A 7873-nucleotide genomic window follows, 5' to 3' on the forward strand; every position below is an offset into this window, starting at 1 on the left:
CAGGCTGTCTTGGGAGTGTCCAGTTACCAGTAGAAGTAGCAGAGGGCTGACTTGGAAGAGTTTCCAGTTACCTGTAGAACTAGCACAGGCTGACTCAGGACAGTGTCCTGTTACGAGTAGAACTAACACAGGCAGACACGGGAGAGTGTCCAGTTAGCAGTAGAACCAGCACAAGCTGACTATGGAGATTGTCCAGTTATCGGTAGAGCTATCACAGGCTGACTCGGAGTGTGTCCAGTTAATTGTAGAACTAGCATAGCCCAGGCTGACTCGGGAGAGTGTCCAGTTACCAGTAGAAGTAGTAGAAGTAGCACAGGCTGACCAGCGAGAGTGTCCAGTTACCACTAGAACCAGCACAGGCTGACCATGGAGAATGTCCAGGTACCAGCAGGACTAGCAGAGTCTGACTCGAGAGAATGTCCAGTTACCAGTAGAACTAGCACAGGCTGACTCGTGAGGGTGTCCAGTTACCCGTAGAACTAGCACCGGCTGTCTCAGGATAATGTCCAGGCTGTCTTGGGAGTGTCCAGTTACCAGTAGAAGTAGCAGAGGCTGACTTGGAAGAGTTTCCAGTTACCTGTAGAACTAGCACAGGCTGACTCAGGACAGTGTCCTGTTACGAGTAGAACTAACAGAGGCAGACACGGGAGAGTGTCCAGTTACCAGTAGAACCAGCACAAGCTGACTAGGGAGATTGTCCAGTTATCAGTAGAGCTCGCAGAGGCTGACTCGGGAGTATGTCCAGTTACCATTAGAACTGGCAGAGGCTGACTCGGGAGAGTGTCCAGTTAATTGTAGAACTAGCATAGCCCAGGCTGACTCGGGAGAGTGTCCAGTTACCTGTAGAACTAGCACAGGCTTATCAGGGAGAATGTCCAGGTACCAGTAGGACTAGCAGAGTCTAATTCGGGAGAATGTCCAGTTACCAGTAGAACTAGCACCGGCTGTCTCAGGATAATGTCCAGGCTGACTTGGGAGAGTGTCCAGTTACCAGTAGAACTAGCACAGGCTGACTAGGGAGAATGTCCAGTTAGCAGTAGAACTAGCACAGGCTGACTAGGGAGAATGTCCAGTTAGCAGTAGAACTAGCACAGGCTGACTTGGCAGAGTGTGCAGTTACCAGTAGAAATCGCCCAGGCTGGCACGGGAGAGTGTCCATTTAGCAGTAGAACTAGCACAGGCTGTCTCAGGATAATGTCCAGGCTGACTTGGGAGAGTGTGCCGTTACCAGCAGAAGTACCAGAGTCTGACTTGGAAGAATTACCTGTAGAAATAGCACAGGCTGAATCGTGAGGGTGTCCAGTTACCAGTAGAACTAGCACAGGCAGACTTGGGAGAGTGTCCAGTTAGCAGTAGAAACAGCACAAGCTGACTAGGGAGATTGTCCAGTTATCAGTAGAGCTAGCAGAGGCTGACTCGGGAGGGTGTCCAGTTACCAGTAGAACTAGCAGATGCTGACTAGGGAGAGTGTCTAGTTAGCGGTAGAACTTGCACCGGCTGACTCGGGAGAGTGTCCAGTTACCAGCAGAACTAGCAGAGGCTGACTCGGGAGAATGTCCTGTTTCCAATAGATGAAGCAGAGGCTGACTTGGAAGAGTTTCCAATTACCTGTAGAACCAGCACAGGCTGACTCGGGAGAGTGTCCAGTTAGCAATAGAACTAGCACAGGCTGACTTGGAGTGTGTTCAGTTAGCAGTAGAACTAGCACAGGCTGATTAGGGAGAGTGTCAATTTAGCAGTAGAACTAGCACAGGCTGACTAGGGAGAATGTCCAGTTGGCAGTAGAACTAGCACAGGCTTACTAGGGAGAATGTCCAGTTAATAGTGGAACTAGCACAGGCTGAATTGGCAGAGTGTCCAGTTACCAGTAGAACCAGCACATGCTGACTCAGGAGAGTGTCCATTTAGCAGTAGAACTCGCACAGGCTGATAAGGGAGAGTGTCAAGTTACCAGTAGAACTAGCACAGGCTGACTAGGGAGAATGTCCAGTTACCAGTAGAACTAGCACAGGCTTCCTCGGGAGAATGTCCAGTTACCAGTAGAACCAGCACAAGCTGACTAGAGGGATTGTCCAGTTATCAGTAGAGCTAGCAGAGGCTGACTCGGGAGAATGTCCAGTTACCAGTAGAACTAGCACCGGCTGTCTCAGGATAATGTCCAGGCTGACTCGGGAGAGTTCCAGTTATCAGTAGATCTAGCAGATGCTGACTCGGGAGAGTGTCCAGTTACCAGTAGAAGTAGCACAGGCTGACTTGGAAGAGTTTCCAGTTACCTGTAGAACTAGCACAGGCTGACTAAGGAGAGTGTCCAGTTAGCAATAGAACTAGCACAGGCTGCCTCGGGAGAGTCTCCAGTTACCAGTAGAACTCGAACAGGCTGACACTGGAGAGTGACCAGTTACCAGTAGAACCGGTACATGCTGACTCGGGAGAGTGTCCAGTTAGCAGTAGAACTAGCACAGGCTGATTAGGGAGAATGTCCAGTTACTCTTAGAACTAGCACAGGCTGACTAGGGAGAATGTCCAGTTACTCTTAGAACTAGCACAAGCTGACTTGGCAGAATGCCCAGTTACCAATAGAACTATCACAGGCTGACTCGTGAGGGTGTCCTGTTAACAGTAGAACTAGCACAGGCTGACTACGGAGAGTGTCCAGTTAGCAGTAGAAGTAGCAGAGACTAGCACAGGCTTACCAGGGAGAATTTCCAGGTACCAGTAGGACTAGCAGAGGCTGACTCGGGAGAATGTCCAGTTACCAGTAGAACTAGCACCGGCTGTCTCAGGATAATGTCCAGGCTGAGTTGGGAGAGTGTCCAGTTACCAGTAGAACTCGCACAGGCTGACTCGGGAGAGTGTCCAGTTGCCACTAGCACTAGCACAGTCTGACTCGGGAGAGTGTCCAATTAGCAGTAGAACTAGCACGGGCTGTCTTCGGGATAATGTCCAGGCTGACTTGGGAGAGTGTGCAGTTACCAGCAGAAGTAGCAGAGTCTGACTTGGAAGAGTTACCTGTAGAAATAGCACAGGCTGAATCGTGAGGGTGTCCAGTTACCAGTAGAACTAGCACAGGCTGACTAGGGAGAGTGTCCACTTACCAGTAGAACTAGCACAGGCTGACTCAGGATAGTGTCTGGTTACGCGTAGAACTACCACAGGCCGACTTGAGAGAGTGTCCAGTTAGCAGTAGATCTAGCAGAGGCTGACTCGGGAGAATGTCCAGTTTCCAGTAGAACTAGCACCGGCTGTCTCAGGATAATGTCCAGGCTGTCTTGGGGTTATTCGGTTACCAGTAGAGTTAGCACAGGCTGACTCGGGAGTGTGTCCAGTTACCATTAGAACTGGCAGAGGCTGACTCGGGAGCGTGTCCAGTTAATTGTAGAACTAGCATAGCCCAGGCTGACTCGGGAGAGGGTCCAGTTACCAGTAGAACGAGCACAGGCTGACTAGGGAGTATGTCCAGTTACCAGTAGAACTAGCACAGTCTGACCAGGGAGAATGTCCAGATACCAGTAGGACTAGCAGACTCTGACTCGGGAGAATGTCCAGTTACCAGTAGAACTAGCACAGGCTGACTCGGGAGAGTGTCCAGTTAGCAGTAGAACTAGCACAGACTGCCTCGGGAGAGTGTCCAGTTAGCAGTAGAACTAGCACCGGCTGTCTCAGGATAATGTCCAGGCTGTCTTGGGAGTGTCCAGTTACCAGTAGTAGTAGCAGAGGCTGACTTGGAAGAGTTTCCAGTTCCCTATAGAACTAGCACAGGCTGACTAGGGAGAGTGTCCACTTACCTGTAGAACTAACACATGCTGACTAGGGAGAGTGTCCACTTTTTACTAGCACATGCTGACTAGGCAGAATGTCCAGTTACCAGTAGAACTAGCACAGGCTGACTCGGGAGAGTGTCCAGTTACCAGTAGAGGTAGCAGAGGCTGACTTTGAAGAGTTTCCAGTTACCTGTACAACCAGCACAGGCTGACTAGGGAGAGTGTCCAGTTCGCAATAGAACTAGCACAGGCTGCCTCGGGAGAGTGTCCAGTTACCAGTAGAAATCGCACAGGTTCACACGTGAGAGTGACCAGTAACCAGTAGAACCAGCACATGCTGACTCAGGAGAGTGTCAATTTAGCAGTATAACTAGCACAGGCTGATAAGGGATAGTGTCCAGTTACCAGTAGAACTAGCACAGGCTAACTAGTGAGAATGTCCAGTTAGCAATAGATCTAGCACAGGCTGACTAGGGAGAATGTCCAGTTAATAGTAGTACAAGCACAGGCTGACTTGGCAGAGTGTGCAGTTACCAGTAGAACTATCACAGGCTGACTCGGGAGAGTGTCCAGTTAGCAGTAGAACTGGCAGAGGCTGACTCAGGAGAATGTCCAGTTACCAGTAGAACTAGCGCGGGCTGTCTTCAGGATAAAGTCCAGGCTGACTTGGGAGAGTGTGCAGTTACCAGCAGAAGTAGAAGAGTCTGAGTTGGAAGAGTTACCTGTAGAACTAGCACAGGCTGTCTCGTGAGGGTGTCCAGTTACCAGTAGAACTAGCACAGGCTGACTAGGGAGAGTGTCCACTTACCAGTAGAGCTAGCACAGGCTGTCTCAGGACAGTGTCCTGTTACAAGTCGAACTAACACAGGCAGACTTGGGAGAGTGTCCAGATAGCAGTAGAACCAGCACAAGCTAATTAGTGAGACTGTCCAGTTATCAATAGAACTAGCACCGGCTGTCTCAGGATAATGTCCAGGCTGTCTTGGGAGTGTCCAGTTACCAGTAGAAGTAGCAGAGGCTGACTTGGAAGAGTTTCCAGTTACCTGTAGAACTAGCACAGGCTGACTCAGGACAGTGTCCTGTTACGAGTAGAACTAACAGAGGCAGACACAGGAGAGTGTCCAGTTAGCAGTAGAACCAGCACAAGCTAATTAGTGAGATTGTCCAGTTACCATTAGAACTAGCAGAGGCTGACTCGAGAGTGTGCACAGTTACCATTAGAACTGGCAGAGGCTGACTCGGGAGAGTGTCCAGTTAATTGTAGAACTAGCATAGCCCAGGCTGACTCGGGAGAGTGTCCAGTTACCAGTAGAAGTAGCACAGGCTGACCAGCGAGAGTGTCCAGTTACCACTAGAACTAGCTCAGGCTGACCAGGGAGAATGTCCAGGTACCAGCAGGACTAGCAGAGTCTGACTCGAGAGAATGTCCAGTTACCAGTAGAACTAGCACAGGCTGACTCGTGAGGGTGTCCAGTTACCCATAGAACTAGCACCGGCTGTCTGAGGATAATGTCCAGGCTGTCTTGGGAGTGTCCAGTTACCAGTAGAAGTAGCAGAGGCTGACTTGGAAGAGTTTCCAGTTACCTGTAGAACTAGCACAGGCTGACTCAGGACAGTGTCCTGTTACGAGTAGAACTAACACAGGCAGACACGGGAGAGTGTCCAGTTAGCAGTAGAACCAGCACAAGCTGACTATGGAGATTGTCCAGTTATCGGTAGAGCTATCACAGGCTGACTCGGAGTGTGTCCAGTTAATTGTAGAACTAGCATAGCCCAGGCTGACTCGGGAGAGTGTCCAGTTACCAGTAGAAGTAGTAGAAGTAGCACAGGCTGACCAGCGAGAGTGTCCAGTTACCACTAGAACCAGCACAGGCTGACCATGGAGAATGTCCAGGTACCAGCAGGACTAGCAGAGTCTGACTCGAGAGAATGTCCAGTTACCAGTAGAACTAGCACAGGCTGACTCGTGAGGGTGTCCAGTTACCCGTAGAACTAGCACCGGCTGTCTCAGGATAATGTCCAGGCTGTCTTGGGAGTGTCCAGTTACCAGTAGAAGTAGCAGAGGCTGACTTGGAAGAGTTTCCAGTTACCTGTAGAACTAGCACAGGCTGACTCAGGACAGTGTCCTGTTACGAGTAGAACTAACAGAGGCAGACACGGGAGAGTGTCCAGTTACCAGTAGAACCAGCACAAGCTGACTAGGGAGATTGTCCAGTTATCAGTAGAGCTCGCAGAGGCTGACTCGGGAGTATGTCCAGTTACCATTAGAACTGGCAGAGGCTGACTCGGGAGAGTGTCCAGTTAATTGTAGAACTAGCATAGCCCAGGCTGACTCGGGAGAGTGTCCAGTTACCTGTAGAACTAGCACAGGCTTATCAGGGAGAATGTCCAGGTACCAGTAGGACTAGCAGAGTCTAATTCGGGAGAATGTCCAGTTACCAGTAGAACTAGCACCGGCTGTCTCAGGATAATGTCCAGGCTGACTTGGGAGAGTGTCCAGTTACCAGTAGAACTAGCACAGGCTGACTAGGGAGAATGTCCAGTTAGCAGTAGAACTAGCACAGGCTGACTAGGGAGAATGTCCAGTTAGCAGTAGAACTAGCACAGGCTGACTTGGCAGAGTGTGCAGTTACCAGTAGAAATCGCCCAGGCTGGCACGGGAGAGTGTCCATTTAGCAGTAGAACTAGCACAGGCTGTCTCAGGATAATGTCCAGGCTGACTTGGGAGAGTGTGCCGTTACCAGCAGAAGTACCAGAGTCTGACTTGGAAGAATTACCTGTAGAAATAGCACAGGCTGAATCGTGAGGGTGTCCAGTTACCAGTAGAACTAGCACAGGCAGACTTGGGAGAGTGTCCAGTTAGCAGTAGAAACAGCACAAGCTGACTAGGGAGATTGTCCAGTTATCAGTAGAGCTAGCAGAGGCTGACTCGGGAGGGTGTCCAGTTACCAGTAGAACTAGCAGATGCTGACTAGGGAGAGTGTCTAGTTAGCGGTAGAACTTGCACCGGCTGACTCGGGAGAGTGTCCAGTTACCAGCAGAACTAGCAGAGGCTGACTCGGGAGAATGTCCTGTTTCCATTAGATGAAGCAGAGGCTGACTTGGAAGAGTTTCCAATTACCTGTAGAACCAGCACAGGCTGACTCGGGAGAGTGTCCAGTTAGCAATAGAACTAGCACAGGCTGACTTGGAGTGTGTTCAGTTAGCAGTAGAACTAGCACAGGCTGATTAGGGAGAGTGTCAATTTAGCAGTAGAACTAGCACAGGCTGACTAGGGAGAATGTCCAGTTAGCAGTAGAACTAGCACAGGCTTACTAGGGAGAATGTCCAGTTAATAGTGGAACTAGCACAGGCTGAATTGGCAGAGTGTCCAGTTACCAGTAGAACCAGCACATGCTGACTCAGGAGAGTGTCCATTTAGCAGTAGAACTCGCACAGGCTGATAAGGGAGAGTGTCAAGTTACCAGTAGAACTAGCACAGGCTAACTAGGGAGAATGTCCAGTTACCAGTAGAACTAGCACAGGCTTCCTCGGGAGAATGTCCAGTTACCAGTAGAACCAGCACAAGCTGACTAGTGGGATTGTCCAGTTACCAGTAGAGCTAGCACAGGCTGACTCGGGAGTGTGTCCAGTTACCATTAGAACTGGCAGAGGCTGACTCGGGAGAGTGTCCAGTTAATTGTAGAACTAGCATAGCCCAGGCTGACTCAGGAGAGTGTCCAGTTACCTGTAGAACTAGCACAGGCTGACTAGGGAGAATGTCCAGTTACCAGTAGAACTAGCACAGGCTGACCAGGGAGAGTGTCCAGGTACCAGTAGGACTAGCAGAGTCTGACTCGGGAGAATGTCCAGTTACCAGTAGAACTAGCATGGCTGTCTCAGGATAATGTCCAGGCTGACTTGGGAGTGTCCAGTTACCAGTAGAAGTAGCACAGGCTGACTTGGAAAAGTTTCCAGTTACCTGTAGAAATAGCACAGGCTGACTTGGGAGAATGTCCAGTTACCAGTAGAAGTAGCAGAGGCTGACTTTGAAGAGTTTCCAGTTACCTGTACAACCAGCACAGGCTGACTAGGGAGAGTGTCCAGTTCGCAATAGAACTAGCACAGGCTGA

Source organism: Carcharodon carcharias, chromosome 10, assembly GCF_017639515.1.
Source record: "Carcharodon carcharias isolate sCarCar2 chromosome 10, sCarCar2.pri, whole genome shotgun sequence".
NCBI lineage: Eukaryota > Metazoa > Chordata > Chondrichthyes > Lamniformes > Lamnidae > Carcharodon > Carcharodon carcharias.